Raw genomic sequence first — 23,147 nt, 5'->3', positions numbered from 1 at the left:
AGCTTCATGATCTCCTATGGTATAAATAATAATTTTTTTCTCATATTAATAAAATTAATTATTTCCTACCTTATAATGAATTACTATTACTATTTAATGTTACCACGAGATACAATACGTGTGCATATATGTATGCATACCAAATCATAGCAATAATTCTAACATGAATATTTACAAAGAAATTGAGAGAGTTTTAATAAGTTAAACATGTCAAAAAATCACAGCTGGTCTAGTTTTTCTTGATGATGACAAAGGTAATTGTTGATTTTTGTTCTACCATAAGTTAATGCAATATACAATTAGACAGTATGTGTTGAATATTTTGGAGAAGATTGTTTGTGTGTATAAGATTGTGCAAAGGTTTAAAAAAATATGTATTCATGTGTGTATAGTTTACGTAATCAAGGTTTTGTTACCTGACTCGGTCGTTTCAATCCTTGTTACTGGAACTGATACTTTTGTCGTGGATTTCGGGTTCATAATTGCCAGCTCGAAAACATTATCGATAATCAATTTCGGGCATCTTCTTCTTGATTGTAGCATAATCAGTTGTTGGTATATCTCAGATCCTTGAACGTTCGGAAAAAAAAATTAGTGTTGATTCGCAAGCTAATAAATTTTCATTTAATTTATCAATATGGTATAAAAGATGAGCATAAATCCAAACTCTTCCACTTGGAAATGATTTACAAACATATATAAGTAGTTTTATGCTGCTACATTCCTAATTCCTAAATCTAATGATAATCCATTCAATAAGAACTCAACTTGAACATAAAATGAACACATTTTTTTCTTCGACCAGTAAAATGTAATGTAAGGGTTAAGGGTACCTTAAAAGCATAATTTTTCTCAATGTTTTTGACTGTTTCATATTGATCATGTATAACTTTTGTTACTCCATCACAAATTTGGCACCAGCTCCTTTCATTTTCTCATATATTTGTTCTGCTTCTTTTTTAGTCACTCCTGTCTTGAACACAATGGAAGACTTTTCAACTAAGTCTTTTGCTTCTTTAAGCCCAAGATGAGTAGAGCTCCTCACTTTATCAACAACACCTTTCACATCATTCAGCATGGATATTTAGGTTCATATCCAACAATCGACTAATAAAAAATGCATACCAAATACATACAACACCCATTGCAATGAAAGTTCTTTTGACCCATTATCCACTAAACCTCTTTCAGACTTTTCACAACCAGTTTGTGGGCAACATTAACATGTAAAAAAACCCATAAAATACACAAATGCACATCCACAAACATTCTGAGTAACAACACAATGTAAAGGAAAAACTAATAGCATAGCAACAACAATTGTAAAGAAATCAAAATAGCACGGATTAAAAAATATAAAATTAAAAACATATATACATAACAGAATAAAGTTTGGAGGTATTTAACAACCACACTCCATAAACAAATACACCATAATCAATCCACGTTCGGCAAGTAAAAATATAGTAATAAATATATAAAATACAAAATTAAAATTGATACTCAGATTATATACAGTTGATTTTTTAATTGTAATGTTCAATTGAACCCTTTATTAAAAATTCAATCGAAAAATATTTGATGTAAAAGGTTAGATACAGACAAACATAGGTTCAATCACGACATGTATTCATGTTTAATTGAAACCTAGATCAAAAAATCGATCAAAAAATATAAGATCCAAAAATCGATCGAAAAAATTAGATTTAGATATAGACATAAATCCATTTTCAATTGAAACCTAGATCAAAAATTGAATCGTAAAATCTTAGATGAACTAACCTTTGATTCTGATTTAGTCGTCAAAGATGATTTAACAATAGCTTGTTCAGCAGAAATCAACCCGCAATCCTTGTTTGATTGTTGTTTTTGGGTTAGACGTAATTGCATAGAAGCGTAGACGAAATCAGGAAGCAGAGAGATTTGCCCTAATTTATTTTTGTGTGTGTGTCGTCTGGAGTGTTCGTTCCTTGCATTCTTGATGCCCGCGTTCGACCTTAATGTTTGATGTGATCAAACTTAATCGAATGGTCAGTTTAGGAACCCTAATTTTTTGAGAGAAAAGATAAGTGTTGCTAATGTTATGCGTGTAATTTGTGTATGTTAATGTTTAAAAGAGATTGAAGATGAAATTGTTAGGGTTCGTGATTGTGTATTAGTTGTTTAGAGCATAATCAATCGCTGGTTCGGTATTTTCATTCAAGGGCATATGTTGTAGTTAATAATTTAATTAGAGGGTATTATAGTCTTTTTAACGTTTGATTAGCTAACTCACTTTTTTTTTTTAGCTAATAGCGTAAATGAATGGTTGAGATGATTTCTTAGAAATGATCCTATGGTCATTAGAGGCTAACCTACATTAATGAGGAGATATATTGCTCAGATTATTCTCTCCGCTTCATTACAAGTGTACCTTTTGATTTTTAAAAATTTTTCTTTATTAACTTTGAGTGTAATATATTTTTATCTACTAGTTAAAGACCCGCGACACCACGAGTTTTTATGAAATGATAATATTTAAAGACAATTATTAAACATGATAACATAAATAAACAAAATAACAATTCGAAAGTTTAAATGTGTAAAAACATAAAATAAAAAATCTAGTTCAAAATAAATTAACTGTCTTAATTTTGAAAGTTTTGAACTTTGCTATAGTAACTTAAGTTTAAAAAATATTTATTTTAATTTATCTTACTTTGAGAATACCTGAAGGATGCATCCCACCAATCAACATAACGTAATGTTACGCATGTGACATCCACGTGACATTAATAATTGACATGACACATATTATTGTAACTGTTTTTTTATGGGTAAAAGCTCATCGTAATATTCAATGGATTTGTTAAATTATCTATGATATATGAGCATCCGTACTATTTGACGACGTTTATCTTTATAGATTGGCAATTAGTTGGTCCATTTTGAAGACCAATCGTCATAACATCTACCAAAGTTCGTAATGTCTACCATATACACGATAGTATTAAAATAATTTTATGTGTATATATATGTAAGTAAAATAACAATTAATTTTTATTTAATCTATTATGAGTGTATAAGATATAACACTCAGTTGACTATTTTATCGCAATTTTGTTTTAAGTTAATAATAACTTACTCCGTATAACGTATATAGTATTTTACATGTTACATAAAATTGGGCTTAATAATAACTCAATGGTCATTAAATTGGGGTTGATTGCCCTAAGGTTATTCGATTGTTCTTTTTTCGTGTTATACTGATCAAAATGTATATTACTAGGAAGCGAGACTGTAGTTAATCGGGATTTGAAAATATTATAAAAAAAAAAAAAAACCAATTGCCTACCTCCTATAGACTATATCAGCCTCTTTTCTGATTGCACGTAGACAAGCTGAAAATTGACAACATGAGGGTGTGTAAGTGTTGATCTATACAATTATGACCCATTTCAACTCAAACCCATCATAGCCGGTTATTAAACAAATATGACTCATTTCAACTCAAACCCATCATAGCCCGTTATTAAACGTGTCCAAAATTCAGTAAATGTTAATAACATTAAAAAAAACACAAAATTCTATTTTTTGAACCAATCCTCTAGCTATATTAACTAATCGAAAAAGAAATGAACATATTGATGAGGAACGAAGCTTCGTCTTTATTTTTCTTCAAAACCCGAATCTTCAATTGCTCGCCTCTACTAACGATGTATCGGTTGATTTCACTTCATTTAGCTACTCAAATGTAGCCGAAGACTGACTCAAGTGCCAATCCCCCTCCCCCTGAACCGCGCGATATGGTCGCTGAAACGACCCGTCCTAATTCATAAGGACGAATACAATAACATATGATTTCATTGCGAGGTATTTGACCTCTATATGATACATTTTACAAACATTGCATTCGTTTTTAAAAGACAAACTTTCTTTACATCGAAAGTTGACGGCATGCATACCATTTCATAATACATCCAACTATAATAGACTTAATAATAATCTTGATGAACCCAACGACTCGAATGCAACGTCTTTTGAAATATGTCATGAATGACTACAAGTAATATCTCTAAAATGAGCAAATGCACAGCGGAAGATTTCTTTCATACCTAAGAATAAACATGCTTAAAAGTGTCAACCAAAAGGTTGGTGAGTTCATTAGTTTATCATAAACAATCATTTCTAACATTTTAATAGACCACAAGATTTAATTTTCATAGTTAACTTCAGGAACACTCATATGCAAAAATCATAATACAGGAACACTCATCTGTATAAAAATCATTCATATGGTGAACACCTGGTAACCGACATTAACAAATACATATAGAATATCCCCAAATATACAGGTACACTCATCTGTATATAAAATCGAAGTACTAAAGCATCCATAACCAGGATGGGGCTTGTTAGGCTCATAGATCTATCTTCAGGATTCGCGTCAATTAGTGGCGTTCACTAATTCTTAGGTTACCAAACAAAAGGGTGATATTCAATTTCGATAATCCAACCATAGATCGTAGTTTTGATTACTTGTGTCTATTTCGTAAATCATTTATAAAAGCAGCGCATGTATTCTCAGTCTCAAAAATATATATTGCAAAAGCATTTAAAAAGGGAGTAATGAAACTCACAATACTGTATTTTGTAGTAAAAATATGCATACGTCTGAATTGAACAATGCAGGGTTTACCTCGGATTCACGAACCTAAATCAAGTATATATATTAACACGTATAATTGTAATCGAACAAATATATATATATATAAATTTATTAGTTATATCATTTTTATATTAATAATATATATGTGTTTCATATATTCATTTTGTATATAAAAATATTAATTTTGTTACGTTGTATGTATTAAATATATTTTTATATATATCATTTGTTTGTTAAAAATAGTAATTATAATAATACTAAAATAATATTAGTAATGGTAAAAATGACCATAATGATAATACTTAATATTACTAATAAAGATAATAATGTTAATAATTCTATTAATGATATTAATAATAACAATTGTAAAAATATTTATTTTACTGTTAATGATAATTATGATAATGATTTTGATAATTATATAATAATAATACTTATGATAATATTAATAATAATACTTATAATAATATTACTAATAATAATGGTTATGATACTTATAATTTTGATGATAATAATACTAATTAATAATAACAATAATAATAACAACAACAACAACAATAATAATAATAATAATAATAATAATAATAATAATAATAATAATAATAATAATAATAATAATAATAATAATAATAATAATAATAATAATAAGAAAAACTACCTTTAAAAGCCTTTTCCCAAAAAAGGCACAAACCGGATTTGAACTCGCGACCTCTCATTAACCCAACAACACCCCAGACCACTCCTCCATTTCAATTTTTCTGATCTTCATTACCAACTTAATTTATTTAACCCGAAAACTGTTTTATTATTCCATTTGCTCTTGTTTCAGCTCAAAAGAAAAACGGCTGTTGGATTACGGCCCAACTGAATTTCTAGTCCTCGGCCCAACAGAAAAACATAAGCTCGGCCCAACAACTATTAGGCCAAAACACATGCTGCAAGTTTTTACGGCCCAATTAACATTAAAACAAGGGTTCGGTTTATATATACATATATTTTATGCGAAGTGCAGTCACGATGCAGCAGCAATATTCGAACAAAACAACAATAAAAGTGATAGTTCATCACAATTTTCATCTTTCATGATCACGTAATAGTCCCACCAGCTTCTTTATCGTAACAGTGCCACCATCTTTCATCATCATCGTCATTTATCATTTTATCGAGTAACAGAAATCAAATAGTAGATAAAGGCTTGATCATAAAAGAATCAGATATATCTGGACTGTAGGTACAGTGTTCATGGTGATCTTGTTTGACAGAAAATTTACAATAACGAAGGAAAACAACAAAGTTTTTGTAGTTTGGTCGGAACAGTAGCAGGTTAATAATCTTGATGGTAATAGTTTTCGTTAACTCGAAACAGCAACAGTAGTCCGTAATAGTAGAAGAAAGTGTACAGTGATTATATATTGTTCGATGGTTATATTAAACATATCAGAAACCAGAAGAGCAAAAACATCGAATAGAGGCAGTCTTTTATGGTGTTGGAGGGTATTGCTCGAACAAGAAACATCAAACGATGATGATTGTGATAAATAATGATTTTATGTGGGTTTGCTTAATGGTGTTTTCAGCCTGCAACTGTAACAGGTGTGATCATTAGCAGTTAGTGATTTTTGACTGATGGTGTTCGAACAGGAACACAATGATCAACAGCAAGACTTTGTAGTAGTAGCATACGATGAGGTTTTGTTGTGAATCGAACCAAAACAGTAGTAAACATGTAACGGTTATGATGGTTTAATGGTGATAGTTGTTTGTGTGGTTGTATTCGAATATAACAAAAATAGTTAAACATAAACTGTAGTATAACGATTGGGTTTCGATGGTGTTGTTCTTGGTATTTCAAACAGAAAATGGAAGGTAACCATGGCTATGGTTTGGCACAACGGTGACTTGGATTCCGGTTTGAGCTTTCATTTTAAACAGAGATAGTGAGTAAGTTAGGGTGGCTTGAGGTGATGAAAGTTGGGTGTTCATAAGGAAGACAAAGGTGAAGAAAAGGTGGTTGTTTAATGGTGGTTCTCGGTTGGGCTGGGTGATTGGTATGGTGATTGCTTATCACGAAGAAGAAGAAAAGTAGTAGTAGTGTGATGACATTATATGTATTGGTATATTATAAAGTGTATTTAATACTTGTAAGGATGTATTTATACTCGTAATACATTATATGTAAATACATTTTAACATAAGTTAATTACGTCGTTTAAATAGTAACATATATATTATTCAAAAACTCTTTAAATTAGTAGTATGAAAATATATATATATATATATAATACTTTGTTAATATACTTAATGAAATATTTAATTATCATATTTTCAAGTTAAATCTATATATATATATATATTTAAATCTATATATATATATATATATATATACACACACGCACACATATATAATTAATACAAGTTATGACGTTCGTGAATCGTAAGAATAAAAGGGTGGTCAACTGCTTATGTAAAATTCTTTTCGAAGGTTCAAGACTTATTAAAATTCATTGCTTATCAAGTCGAAATTATTAAATCATGTAAATAGTATAATCAAGTAGTCGGAAAAATCCGGGTCATCACAAGTGGCTGGCTGCCTCATCTCGAAAGCCATTAATAACTCTTATTCCTACCCAACGGATCAACCGCGGAGCTCCGGGCCAACCCTTACCAGTGATTCTCGCCTCCCCTACCATTCTGTCCTTCCAGGAGGAGATGGATGAATGGAAAGTAAGTAAACAGGAAAGCTAGACTAAGGTCCTTAACCAGGGGTTGGAAGCCCTATTTTCAAGGGGCTTTCGGAAAGAGACAGACCAGAGATGACAGAGGAAGGTATTCGGTTCAAAAAAGATACGCCAGTCAGAACAGCTTCAGTCCAAAAATGACTAAGGACAGAAGCAAGCTACAAGCATTAGCAACCGCTTTCGTTTAATCTTTTGTAAAAAAAAAAAAAAAAAAAAAAAAGCGAAGAAAATAAGACAGTAAGTTGTTGCGCTAACTCGCTAGCACTAGCTGGGCAGTCAACTCAATTCCCACAATCTGAAGGCTATTTGTTCTCGAATATGCGAGAGCGCGCATATGTACATTCCGTCGTTAAAGTGCTCCTACCTTTACTTTTCATGGAGAAGCAGTTGAGAGCAATCGAGAAGAGCTACTCGACTCAAAGACGAGAGGAAGCGAGTGAAAAGGAAGGATGGGGGGAGGAAGATGACTATCTAAAGCCGATAGTCCAGTAGGTCCTCTTCTCAAAGTAATAGGGAGATCCTTTTCTAGTTAGACTTCTTGCAATGAAAGAACCACCCCTTTCTATTTGTTTGTCCTGTCAGATAGAAAGAGAGACCCCAAGGAGCCTTCTTTACCACTTTAGGACTTTGTTTAGAAGTAAGAAATGGTTTACGTTTGTCGTAGCCAATCCTGTTGGCTCTTTGAACTGGAGAATCAAAGAACCTAACAAATGTAGGCGGAATACACTCATGAGGTGCTGTAGAGAGTAGAAAAGTTAAGAGTTCTGCACCGGTTGGAGTGGAATAGGAATCTAAAACAGAATTCGATCAATTGGCTTTAACAAACTAGCAGCCAAGGATGAGTTCGATCCATTAGGTTCTTCGATTTGTTAAGAAAAAAACGAGTACTCACAAATTGGTAATTAATTTATTCAAATATTATACTACGCAATACATGAAAATGGTTTTATTCACAAACACAAAAATACTGATAATGCAAACGAATTTGAATGGAAGACATATATTTGATAGAATGTGATTACCTTGATAATGTCAAATTTAAATTAATTAAATCAACCATTTTACTAAATTTTAATGATAGATTATGACACCTTTATGATTCATAAATAATTTTTAACGTTAAAAATTTCGCCCCCATAGACAAATATCTCTAGATCCGCCACTGATCTTCAACTGTAAATTTATAACTCTTCCTGTTTACTTGAACGATACTTTCTCCATCAAACTTCTTTACTTGATTCTTTCCCATCAATTTTCTAACAGTACCAATGAGCTAGTAGCTTAGTGGTACCCGTACCCGTTACCTTAGAAGTTGGGGCCCGCCATGTGGAAGCCTTTGCGAAAATGGGTGCAGGTTCAAGTCCCACTCTTGGCAAGGATTTACAGCTAAGTGAGATGATACTTGTTCGTGTCACATAGGGGGTATTCGGTAAAGGTATTTTAACGGCATCCAACTCTTACCAGGTGGGTTTCTAAAGGAAACACAGGGTTTGGGTGTCTATACCGATCTACACCTTTTGCCAATTTTCTAATAGCGATAATTCCATTCCAACGATCAGGGGCGAAAATAATATAGGGGCAGGGGGTGGCAGCCGCCCCCAGTGGATTTGCAATTTTTAGTGCAAAAAATTCGGATTTTTCAATTTTGCCCAAGGTGGATTTTTTTGTGGCCCTAAAGCATCCATATTTTGTTCCAAAACCTTCATATTTTGCCCTAAAACATCCAAATTTTGTCCAAAAACCTCCATCTTTTGCCAAAAAAATTTGCTACGCTTTTAAATAATTTCGCCCCCGGTGAAAAAAATTCCTGCTTCTGCCACTGCTAACGATCTACTACCAACGCTCCACTCCTGCATAAATGTTGGCCATTTCTACATAAAGAGCCGCAGCTTGTGGGTCCATTTAAAAAGATGACTAGCTGCAACTTCACCAATCTCCAAATTACAATGAACTTTGCAAGCACTAAGCACCTGGAATTCATTGAAGTCCATGAAACGACAGTTCTTTCACGCATCTATTAAAAGATCTCAGGAGCTTCATTTAGGCTTCCACATTTTGCATACATGTCTATCAAAGCATTCAAGACAATTTAATTACTTGTGAATCCGTAAAAATACACCATAATTTCCAACCCATCTTCCTATTTCAAGAGCTCCGGTTTCTCCGCAATCAGCAATGAGATTAAGTATCCTCACTAAATCAAGTTTTAAACCAGTGGCTTCCATTGAATCAAACAAAGTTAAGTATAAATTAATCCAGATGACAACCAGTCTGAATTCCATGACAATGGATCAACTTACCTTGAAAAAGTCCTTCATGTTGGTTAATCGAAGAAAGCAAGTTAAGATTAGTATACTTAAGTCGGGCCTAAATCCGTCAGAAGCATCTTTCTATTGAAACCAAGTGCTATTCGTAGGATGACACCTATGTGTTGGAAACATAAACATCTACCTCTACCCCGATTAGAATTCCAAGAGAATGAATAGTCTTTAAAAGCATAACACATTCCCTACTTGTGATCAATTGCAATATCCCAATTTCCGTAACCGAATCGGGATGAATTCTCTCAACTCAAATTTGCTTAAAAAAGTACCAAAACTTGACTAACTAAACCCAATTGGACTAATCCTAAAAGCATTGCATTCCAAGACGCAATGTCCCTCTGACGCATTCTATCAAACACCTTATGAGCAATCTTTATACTCTCACTGTCTCACATTATATATACATATCCATCATCGCGGTTTGTACATATGCATAAGCATTATACGCGGATTCACAATTCGGGCATGAATGATTTTTGAATAATGTATATTATTTAGTTTCCCACATGCTTATTCAATATCCACATTTGTTCTTTAACATATCCATGCGTCACGAACCAGCCACGATGGCTTAGTGGTTGGGGTCGATATCTAAGAGACGTCTCAGGTTCAAACCTCACTAACATCATAGTGACCAATGAAAGGGTAGGATCAAATGATAACCCAATTATCCGCGTACATCTAACTAAACATACTTGTCCTATCCTGGTAGCCTGGAGAGGAAAAAACTAATCTGTTTACTCGTTTACATCCATGCATACCGCATGTTACATTCAGAAACTCGATATTTCGTGAAGAAAAACTACTTTATTGCAAAAATCACTAGACCTAACAAGAAATGCACACACACAAACACCAAAAATCTTGTGATAGATTGCATGTGTATATAAAGAATAAAATAATCACAACATTTAATAATATTCGTATATAATTTTCAAGATCTTGGAATATTCGTACATAATTTTCAAGATTGTAGAATAATATTTATTTTAAATAATCACAACATTAATTAAACACATATACATAAGCAAACCAGCATTTTATATCAACTGTAAAAATACTCATATACGGAGTAATGATTATTATTGGCATTATATAGTCATAATTATAATATAATTTTATAATTTACAATCTATAATTCTATAATACGGCATAAAAAAATATAAATATATGCGCATGCACATATATGATATTTTTGTGATAAATGAAAATGGAGCAAACCCAGAATTACATCGAACATTATTAGTCATTTTTTTATATAGTGATAGAAAATAAAATTGTACGGAAACGGCAAAAGGTTATGAAAAAGTAATACTTGGTTGGATAGTAAAGAGATTACTTACAAGGAAACAAGGATTCAAGGTTCAAATATTAAATGGAGATAATACAGATTTATTAAAAACGAAGAAATGGCTTTTAGTTATGAGTAAACTTTTGAAGCTTGCTGAAATGGAGGGTTTTGTTGTCGTTTCACATCGGGAGAAGGAGAAACAGGATTTAAGAACACACCAAACCTTCATTTCCAAATCCCAACAAAAATTTTGTCAAGATTTTGTATTTATATTCTGAAAAAAAAAAGTTCAATCCTTTTGATATTTATTTTCACTTCAGTTTCAATCGGAGACACAATTGCCCCTTATAAGTTAAAACAGTTGACTAAGCCGTAGTTAGTCACTATTTTATGCTTATATATAAAGACCACTCCCAACCATAAAATCAATGTATTTGAAATCACCATTAGAGATTTAGTAGGCCCTTCAAATGTTTAATGTTGTGTGCAATACCATATATTTTGTAAGACCACTCCAAATCATAAAATCAATGTCTTAATTAACGCACTGTTACATTAACGCTAAATCAACATTTCTTTTTCATCACTAACCCAAAACATTTTCCTTCAACCACGACATATCAATTATCACCATTTTTAAAACAAAAACTGAAAGCTACGTTGGTTTTGATGTTTGATATGCTATTATTCTCTAGAGGCGTTATCTCCAAATCTTGTTTGTTTTATGCTTGCTTGAGGACAAGCAAGGTTCAAATGTAGGGGGTTTGATATTGCTCATTTACACTACGTTTCTTAACGCAATATCTACCTCGTTTTACTCGGTTTTGATCTTCATTATGCTTAAAAGTGAAGAAAATGAGAAAAGTCGCGTTCTAAGCATGATTGCAGTCTTGGGTATGAAATTGGTGCAAAATTGACCAATGTGTTGTGCAAAAGTTCAAAAAAACTGCAATGTGCTGAAAATGACCGAGAACGACGTTCCAACTTCCTGGAACGGGGTTCTAAATACCAGAATGGCGTTCCAAATACTAAGAACGACGTTCCACCTGCAAAAAGGGCGTTCCAAGTCTGAAGAACGACGTCCCGTTACAAAGAAAATGAAGAAAAGTGGAACAAAACTTATTGAGGCCGAAATAGGAACGACGTTCTAATTAAAGGAATGAAGTTCCACCTTCAAGTGCAACAGAACGGTGTTCCAGAAAGTGGAACGACGTTCCACATCATCGAGCAAAAAGAACGACGTTCCTAATTGAGGAACGACGTTCCACCTGGGTTTTCTGGTCAGCTTTTAATGAAGAGTATAAATAGAATAAGAGAGGGTTTTATTAAAGAGTGGAAGAAAGCTGCAGTTTTTACCTCGAATCTCACCATAAGAACCCTAATTTCATCATCTAGTGACAGATTAAGGCTAATTTGGAGGATTAAGCTCATCAAGCTCAAGCAATCTTAGTGCTAGATCTACATCATTTCTTCAATTGAGTTGTAATCTCCACCTTTATCTTATTGTTTTTCCATTGAATACCTGTATTAGTTAAACATGATGCTTATTTGTGATCTTTTATCTTTGATCGTGTTAGTTCTAGCCATGCTTGGTTAGAATCTCTAATGTACACTTGATTATAAAGCTTGTAAGCTAAGGATTGTTCAAATTTATGCTATGATTGTGTGTGAATAAAATTTATGAGCTGTTGATTGAGTTATGTTGTTAGAAGTAGCTAAAGAACCTTTATTATCTATTGTTTTGGACTTTACTTTGATTATATGAGTTAATTAGTTGTTCAAACGGATTTGATCTATGAACTAATTCATACTTCAACACTTAGGTGATTTAGACAACCAATTTGGGGATTTCAAGGGATTGAGTTCTTGGTTTGGATTGGTTTTCAGATGGTCCTTAGTCAAAATAGTAAAGTTTGGTTTTCTTAAGGGATTTCGATTACTAAAGGATTTTAAGGGATTTTAATCCAAGTTAAGTACTAATGGCTTTCTCATGATTCAACTAGATCTTATTGATATAAGCTTATCGGAATTCGCAAGTGTTGATTTGATCACTAGAGGTTTGGTAGGGATACTAGTATACATTGTTTGAACACAATTTGGACTTAACTAGTCAAAGGAACAATCTGAATGCTTCAAGTGGATTAGTCAAGTGTGCATGCTTTTAATATTGTTATTTCATTAATCATTTCTACTTAGGGCCTGTTTACTTTTTTTCTCATTAAGTTTCATATGGATAAAGATGTCCGTATGGATATAGATGACTATATCCAGTAATCGATGAATGAATAATGTTGTTTACTTATTATGCTGAATAAACTGTCTTAATAATAAAAATGACAATTTTACCCTGAAACTGGATAATTAAGCAACATATACCTAAGCAAAAACTGAAATAACACACATTAATATCAAACAACTACCTAAATTAAACATAAGCAACAAATTGATTCAAAATTCATATCAAAATTTTGTATACGATAAATACATACTTGATCAAGCTGAACCAATTTTTTATTGTAAAACACAAATACAGATATATGTACAGTGCCTACACTTCTTTATTCTAAACCTTTCTTTTTAAATTTTCAATAATGTTTTTCATTCCATCTTTCTTCCATGGCTAACAATAAATCTTCCCTTCAAAATTACAGTATATCTTACCTTTTATTTATGTAGCAGATATATTCAATTATTCGTTTACAGCTTGGAAGAATCTTGTTTCAATCAAAAACCCCCCAAAAGCAAAAAAATCCCAAAATCAAAACCCTAAAAACTAAAAATAAATTATACATATAAAGGTGAGTTCAGAATGATGTAAGAAGCATTATATGTGAAAGAAAACTCAATTCAGGTTAAGAAATCGACCAAAAGGAGTCAGCAACTGTTACGTATGGTGCTCAACGATGGTGTAATGAACGATGCAATAGCAGCTGATTCAAGTTCATTTTGATTTCTTAAGAGATAAGATGGAGAACATAGATAAATTTTAGTGAAGAAGATGAATAATAATGAAAGGATTAAAGAAGGGTAATTGTGTATATATTTGTCTATATGGGGAGGAGTGTGCTTTTTTTGTTGAGCCAGAAATGCCTTCATATAGCTGGGTAGTATGAAAAAGTCCCAAGTAAACACATCTTTAAACTGACCGAATAATTCATGTGGACAACTCAGCCCATTAAGTTAAAAAGAAACAGGCCCTAAGGGAATATTACTAGTGTCATCAAACGTTTCAAAACAAACCCCCCAACCAAACACACCTTAGGATAATTATTAGTTTTCATTAATTTAATTGACATTAACGCTCTCTTGGAACGAATCTTAAATGAAAAACTTGCTAATACAAAGACCGAGTCATCGTTTCTCATTGCTTGTCACTTTAGTCGAGTCCACGTTTATTTCAAATCTAAATCTAAAAGAAGCAAGTGTTATGACAAACATATCAGTGACGTCGAAGTGCGTTCTAAGTGTACAACAAAATAATATATATATATATATATATATATATATATATATATATATATATATATATATATATATATATATATATATATATATATATATATATATATATATATATATATATATAGTACAGTACATAGTGTATTCCACAACTATGGACACATAAATGCATCAACAAAAACTCATAAATTGTTATAATTCAGTAGGCTTATAACTACCTTTAATGGTTATAAGAACAAAGAGAGAAAAAGAGAGAAGAAGGAGAGAAGAAATATTGATATTGATATTTCAAGAGAAATGGTGCACCTTAAATGGTTACCATACATGTCTATTTATAGTATAAAATATTACTATGCAAGAAATATAATAATAATAATAAAATTAACATCCAATCTAGATATTTTATAACACAATCTAGATATTTTATAACACTCCCCCTTGGATGACAATTTTATTAGAGAATAACTAGTACTGCCTCGTTAAAAACCTTGCTAAAGAAAACTCATTGGGATAAAACTTTAGCTAAGGGAAAAAGAGTGCAGCATAAAGTTGACTCCCCCTCAAGTAGGCAACGCCTGAGTTGTTACATCTTCTGAACATGCCTCATGCCAATATTATGAACGTGTGTTCTGAAAATAGCAGTTAGCAGTGCTTTGGTATAAAGATCAGCAGAGTTGTTGATTGAACGTATCTCATTTTAATCTGGTTGTCTTTTACGATATCTTGAGTATATGAGAAAAATCTGAGGTTTTCATCTGAAACTGTATCATCTAAATCTTTTATGTACAAGTTTGGCCCTCGTGATTTGTCTACAGTCTCCTTCATGGTTTGTTCAAACCGTTGTTTCAGTTCCTATTCCCTTTCAGTCTTTTTCTGAGCCTTACCAATATACCATTCTTTTCCATCAAACTTATGACCGTTAAGACCGTTTATAGCTTTAACGCCTCGTCAGCATTTATGTTTTGTTCTGTCATTTTTGATACTCTTCTTTCATTTGTATTATGTAAGATGTATTATCTTCATAGATAGTTGTTACGCTTTTATAGCGTTCTAGTCCACAAGAATCAATAATGATTTGTATCATTGATCTTAACTAAAATCATTCCCGAGTAGCTTCATGTAATGCAATCACTTCGGCATGATTTGATGATGTTGCAACAAGTGTTTGTTTTGAGAACGTCATGATATTGCGGTGCCTCCATTTAGGAATACATATCCAGTTTGAGATTTAGCTTTATGTAGATCGGATAAATAATCTGCATCTGTATAACCAAACAAATCTTGTTTCGAGTTGTTAGAATAAAATAATTATAAATCAGTAGTTCCCCGAAGGTATCAAACTATTTGTTTGATCCCATTCCAATGTCTTTTGGTAGGGGCTGAGCTGAACCTTGTCAACAAATTAACTGCAAAAGAAATGTCAGATCTTGTATAATCTATAAGATACATAAGAACCTCAATTGCACTAAAATATAGAACTTCCGATCTGTTAAAATTTTCATGATCTTCGCAGGGATGAAATAGATCAGTGTCAATATTGAGTGATCTAACAACAATGAGTTTGTCTTTAAAAAAAATGTTTTAAAATCTTTTCGGTATAAGTTGTTTGATGTACAAGTAAACCATTAGGCATATGCTCAATTTGCAATCCAAGGTAATACTTGGTTTTTTCAAGATCTTTCATTTCAAAATAATTCTTTAGAAGTTGAATGATTTCATAGATCTCTTTATTTGTTCATATGATGTTAAGAACATTGACATAAACAACTACGATCTCATATCCGAACATTGTTTTTATAAAACATACGTGCAAAATAAGTTTATATTTATACCCTTTTTTTTTATCAAGTAGTCATTTAATCGGTTATACCACATACGTCCCGTTTGTATAAACTCACTTAGAAATCTTTGTGATTTAATGGAATATATTCCCTTGGGTTTTACATTAGATGCTTATGATACCTTAACCCTTTAGGTATATTCATATATATCACTATTAAGTGATCCATACAGATAAGTAGTAACAACATTCATGAGATGCATTTAAATAACTACCAGGTTGATTAAGTATCTAATAAGTAATTGTATCCATTACAGGAGGATAATTTTTCCTCCTAATTCATTTCTGGTCTTTGTGGGAAATATTGAGTTACAAGTCTAGTTTTGCCTTGTAACTTCATTTGCACATTTCTTTTCGGATAAAAATTCATTTGTATCCCATACGTTTCACATCTTTAAAAGTGATAACGATTGATCCGAAAACTTTTCTTTTATCGAGCGATTCTAATTCAGCTCTTATTGCTCCTTTCCATTGAGCTCAATCATGTCCATTTTGTATATTCAATGACAGATTTTAGTTCCAGATCATCATCTTTATTCATGATGTCATTGTAACATTATATAAAAATATCTCATAGAGATTTTAGTTTCATTTCGGTTCCATAATATTGCATAATTTATCGCAATTTTAGTATTTACATTTATCAATATCCTCTGCAGAAGGAATATTGATTTGTGGTTCTTCTTGAACACTTTCTCTTACCTCATTATCAGCTGATTTTCTTTTTCGAGGATTTTTATCTTCGGAACCAATTGATCTTCCACGTTTGATGCGTGGCAAAGACTCAACAGTGACATTATTGCCAGCTTTTGGAATTTCAGTTCGAGCTGGAGCATTTATCGCTGGTATATATGATTTAGTCACTTTTTTATATCTGTAAATACATAAAGTAATTAATTTGCAAGTTCTTGCATATGCATTATTTTTGAACTTTCGTTTCACATTCTTTTGTGCGAGTTCAATATACCTTAATTGATGTTCACATCATGAAGCATCATTTTATTTTTTATTTTTATTTCTCCCCCTAATCTAGGGAACAATGTTTTATTAAAATGACAATCAGCAAAACGTGCTGTAAAAACATCACCCATCATGGGTTCAATATATCTTATGATTGAAGATGTTTTATATCCAAAATATATTATCATCTTTCTTTGAAGAACCATTTTATTGTGTTGTGGTGATACAATTGAAACATACACTGCACAACCAATGTTTTAAGGTAGAAAATATTTGGCTCTTGGCCAAAATCAAGTATTAAGTGAAAATATTTACGACTTCCACATGGTATAATGCGAATTAATGTCGCAGCATGTAAATTTACATGTCCACATATAAATATTGAGAGATTTGTACTCATTATCAATTGTCTAGTTATTAGCTGTAAGCGTTTATCTATTGATTCAGCTAAACCAATTTTGTGTATGCACATGAGCAACTGGATGTTCAACAACAATCCCTGTAGATATATAATGATCATTAAATGCTTGAGATGTTAACTCACCAGCATTATCAAGTCTCATCCTTTTAATGGTGTAATCAGAATAATGTGTTCTCAATTTAATAATTTGTGCAAGAAACTTTGCAAATGCCATATTACGGCTTGATAACATACAAATATGAGACCATCCGCTAGATGCGTCTATTAGAACCATGAAATATCAAAATGGTTCACATGATGGATGAATTGGTTCATATATCTTACCTTGAATTCTTTCAAGAAACATTTGTGATTCTTTTTCACAATATACTTTTCATTAATCACCATATGTGCTTTCCATTAATCACCATATGTGTTTTTTTTTTTTTTTTTTTTTATAAATCACCATATGTGTTTTTTTTTTATCATATATCCTTTTCACCATATACGCTTTTAATCATATGCGCTGTGTTTTTCACCATATGCGCTTTTAATCATATGCGATTTTCATCATATGCGTTGTGTTTTTCATCATATTCGCTTTTTATCATATGCGCTTATCATATGCGATGCGCTTTTTATCATATGCGCTTTTTTATGTGAATAGTAAATTAATTAATTTCGTTTTACTATTCATATGAATTAATTTAGATTTACTATTTTGTTAATTGAGTAATATATATATACATCATATACTTGTGACTCCGAAGGCTCAAATGAATTTGACCATATAGTTATACGTTGTACCTTGCACATTAATTTTCAGTAGAAGCTTTAGATGCATATTATTTTCAGTAGAAGCTTTAGATGCACTTTTTTTTTAATCACCAAATACCACAAATACTTTGTTTGCGTTTGTTCATAGTCATCAATGAAAATCATTTTCTTTAATTTTATTTTATACAATAAAATTAACGCATCATTATTCTTTTCAAAAACAATAATCTATTGTTATTGTTCACTTGTGCCATGTTTAACAATAAAAGTCAACAACCTCTGTCTTGTTTGTTGTGGCAACCAAAAACAACCTTTGCTTTTGTTACCGAGAATCCAAGACCAAAAAAAACAATTAATTTTTAATTAATCTTTTATCAAAACCATAAATGATTTTATTGATCTACGTTGATATGGCCATAAAGAATTGACGGCTGACCTACTTTTGTAAGTGTATTTCGGCTATCATCCCGAAAACGCACAACGACCCTTTTTTTTTTTATGAACTATTTGTTTCATATCTAGCTTAGGCAATTATTGTGAACATTTGGTCCCTATAAGAGCATTTATTTTTTAGACTTTTAGTTGATTTGTACTTGTCACAATTAGGGATAGCACCCGCGGGTCGTGGATGCGGATCCATTGGATCCATCACCCGTACCCGCGGATTTTTTTTAAGAGACATCCAATTGAACCCTTGTTCGTTGAAACAATTTGACTATATTTTTACTCCCCATTATTAAACGGGCCATTTTAATGCACACTCTTAAAAAAATAATTTGTTTTTTAAGTTTTATTATTCAACCTCCTTTTTTCAACGGTCACGTTTTTAACAAAACATTTGACAAGTTTGAAAAAAAGTTTTTTATTGATTATCATCAAAAGTTTTCTATTGTCACTCTACTGGATGGAATTATGGCATACAACCAAAATTGCAACCCAACACTACATAAGAACAAAAAGGTTGTTTTTAATTAACATATGTATATGTGTTAAACTCGGAATAATAATAACTTATTTTAGAAAATTAACATAAGACATGTTGAAACATTTTTGTCACATTTAGCTCATCAAGTCTAATACTTATCATTGATAGATTTTATCACGTCTAGGAGATGTTTACTTTTTTCTTGTATTAAGTCCTACTTTCATTTACCTTTGTTTGGAATTTTTTTTTTTTTTTACTTTTGCTTTCCCCCTTTCTGTAAAACTCATTTAAACACTTTCTTTGTTTTTTTTTTATTAAAAAAAAACTTCCTTTTTTTTACGTTACCCGTAAATTATAAATATATAAAAAAAACTTTTTGTTTAATTTTTTTTTCTAGTTTTTAAAAGGCCACTTGACCAATTTTTTAATTCTTTCACAACACCTGATATCGTGATCGTGACCTTTCACCAAAGCAAGAGATATTCTTGATAAACTAAACACGGACTCGTGTTTGAAATTGTCGGCCACAAAAAAATTCATTTGATAAAAGTATATATATTTTTTTAGTTATAGAAGGAGACCACTTCATTTTCAATACTTCAATTTTGACAAAAAACTATTCCATTTTACCATCCCTTTTTTTTCTTACTTTAACTTTTAAGATATAAAAATACAAACTACTTTTTCTTATTTTAACTTTTAAGATTTACTTTTAATAAAAATACAAACTACTTTTTGTATTTTAACTTTTAAGATTTACTTTTAATAAAAGTATAAACTACTTTTTCTTATTTTAACTTTTAAGATTTACTTTTAATAAAAATACAAACTATTTTTTTATTTTAACTTTTAAAATTATAAATTTAAGAATAAACATTAGTATGCATGAAATAAATAATGATTAATTGCATAAGTAATCATAAATGTTAGATAACATATAAAGACCCCGTCGTATTCGTATTGATCGGAATTAATCTCGACCCATGGTACCGTGTTGTCAAATGACGTGTTGCGTACATAAAGTACCGTGTTGTCAAATGACGTGTTGCGTACAATCATGAGGTCTTATTAACATAAATATAAATGTTAGTGAAGTTAATAAGAGTTAGATTACAGAAAATATAATTCAGGTGGTATAACCGACCATATATAACTTAAATAACATAAATATAAATGTTAGTGAAGTTAGTAAAAGTTAGATTACAGAAATATAATTCAGGTGGTATAACCGACCATATATAACTTAAATAACATAAATATAAATGTTAGTGAAGTTAGTAAAAGTTAGATTACAGAAATATAATTCAGGTGGTATAACCGACCATATATAACTTAAATAACATAAATATAAATGTTAGTAGTCCAAAATTTGATATATTCGAGTCTGAAAATTATTAATAATTTCATACCTTGATTAGTGATTCGTGATCGTTTGAGATATCTTTTAATTACACTAAGCTTTTCGTGCTGATAACGTGTTATAATTCAGTAGGCTTATAACTACATTTAATGGTTATAAGAACAAAGAGAGAAAAAGAGAGAAGAAGGAGAGAAGAAATATTGATATTGATATTTCAAGAGAAATGGTGCACCTTAAATGGTTACCATACATGTCTATTTATAGTATAAAATATTACTATGCAAGAAATATAATAATAATAATAAAATTAACATCCAATCTAGATATTTTATAACACAATCTAGATATTTTATAACATAAATTTATTTAACTATATTAATTTCTTAGAAGAGAAAATTACTTGGGTGGTCCCTGTATTTTATCCCAAATTTCACGTGGAGTCCCTATGTTTTTTATTTATTTATTTGGTTGATCGCTCTAATTTACTAATGTTACGTGAGTGGTCTCGAACGCTAACATACATAAAATAAATCCGTTAAGCTAATACATTTGTGGTCCTGACACTACCATACATTAAATTATATAATTTTAAGAGGATACTATATAGAAAAAACAAAAAGATGTTTAGACAAAACGGAAAATTTTTAAAAAATCAAAAGTGAGTTATTTTCAGACGAAAAGATGGTGAAAATATATACCTCGTAACTTTGAAGATTACTATGGCACTAAAGATAGTGAAAGAAAAAAATATATTTATTCATGTTCATTTTCCAGCAACTATAATCATGATAATCAGAGATGTTCAAACATGAAAGACCTGTTAACTTATTGAAAGATGATATTTTACTTTCCAATTTGATAGATCCATTATAATTTTTATTTACTTCCCAAAATACCCTTTAAATGCTCGAACTAGCAAGGCTACTAATGCATTTTTCTCATTTCCTGAACGCAGCACCTCCATTTCAGCTATAAGTTGTTTTCTGACAGCACTATGAGTGGCTCCTATTAGTTATTAATTAACAAGTGTTAATTACAATGATAAGATTACCATAATTAGCCAAGACTGCTATACTTAGCCAATAGTGAATTGAAATTAATTTTAATTTCATATCATATATATATATATATATATATATATATATATATATATATATATATATATATATATATATATATATATATAGAGTAGTGAATACGGGCAAGGGTGACACCTGACCTCAATGGATTTGTAATTTTTTTTTAATGCAAATATTTTAGATTTTTTCATTTTTCTTTTAGTGATTTTTTTTGGTCTAGAAGTCTTCATATTTTGCTTCTAAAATCTTTAAATTTTGTTCAAAAGTTTTAAAATTTTGCCCCAAAACCTCTATATTTTCCCACAATCCTCCATATTTTACTCAAAATGCTTCATATTTTGCCCATAAAAATTTGCTACGGTTTTAATTTTTTTTTTTTTTTTTTTGCCTCTGGTGAAAAAAAAACATTTAGTCCTGCCACTGTTATATATTGAAGGATCATGTGAGAACAAGATATTAGTAAGAACTGTGAGAACAAAGGGTATAACATTAAAGGACTTAGAAAAAATGATAAAGACTTAGAAAAAAATATTAGTAATTAGAGTTAAAAATTTGTGATTTAAGATTTAAGGCATATTATTATATAATTAGAGTTTAAGGTTTAAAGTTAGAGTTTAGGGATCTAAACCCTACACAATGTATTCTAAACCCTAAATCCTAAATGAGTTTTTATTTAAAATTGCCCTTTGATTCTCATAGTTCTAGCCAATAGTTAGTTCTCATCATATATATATATATATATATATATATGGAGAGGATCCAGTAAGAATTTTTTTAGTGTGAGAACTCTAAGAACTCAAAAATACACTGAAATTCGAGAGAAAAAATGGCGGGCGAGCAAAAAACAATGAATTCGAGCAAAAAAGTTGAAATTCGAGCACAAAAAAAAAAAAAACACGGGCGAGCAAAATTTTTTATTTATTTTTTTTGTTCTAATTATCAAAATGTAGAACACAAATTTGTTCGAATTTCAATTTTTTTGTTCGAATTCCTTGTGTTCTACATTTTTTTGTTCGAATTTCAAAAATGTAGAACACAAAATTGTTCGAATTTCACCATTTTTGTTAGAATTTCACATTTTTGTTCGCCCGCCTTTTTTGTTATTGTTCAAATTTCAACTTTTTTGTCCGAATACCTTGTTTTTTGCTCGAATTCCTTGTTTTTTGCTCGCCCGCCACTTTTTATTCGAATTTCAGTGTATTTTGAAGTTCTCAAGGTTCTCACATAAAAAAAGTTCTCATTTGATCTCTTTACTATGTGTGTATATATATATATATATATATATATATATATATATATATATATATATATATATATATGCATGCGTTTATATATGAATTGGGATT

At 30.8% G+C, this 23,147-nt stretch overlaps 1 pseudogene; it reads right to left on the bottom strand.

Annotated features, from left to right (window-relative positions):
- Window positions 1-7,911: 7,911 nt before the first annotated feature.
- LOC139871343 (pentatricopeptide repeat-containing protein At4g19191, mitochondrial-like) overlaps window positions 7,912-23,147 on the bottom strand; it is a 38,409-nt pseudogene continuing 23,173 nt past the window's right edge.

The sequence above is a fragment of the Rutidosis leptorrhynchoides genome, chromosome 10 (genome assembly GCF_046630445.1).
Source record: "Rutidosis leptorrhynchoides isolate AG116_Rl617_1_P2 chromosome 10, CSIRO_AGI_Rlap_v1, whole genome shotgun sequence".
NCBI lineage: Eukaryota > Viridiplantae > Streptophyta > Magnoliopsida > Asterales > Asteraceae > Rutidosis > Rutidosis leptorrhynchoides.
Note: the sequence above shows the minus strand (reverse complement) of the source record. Positions and strands in the feature narration are given on the sequence as shown.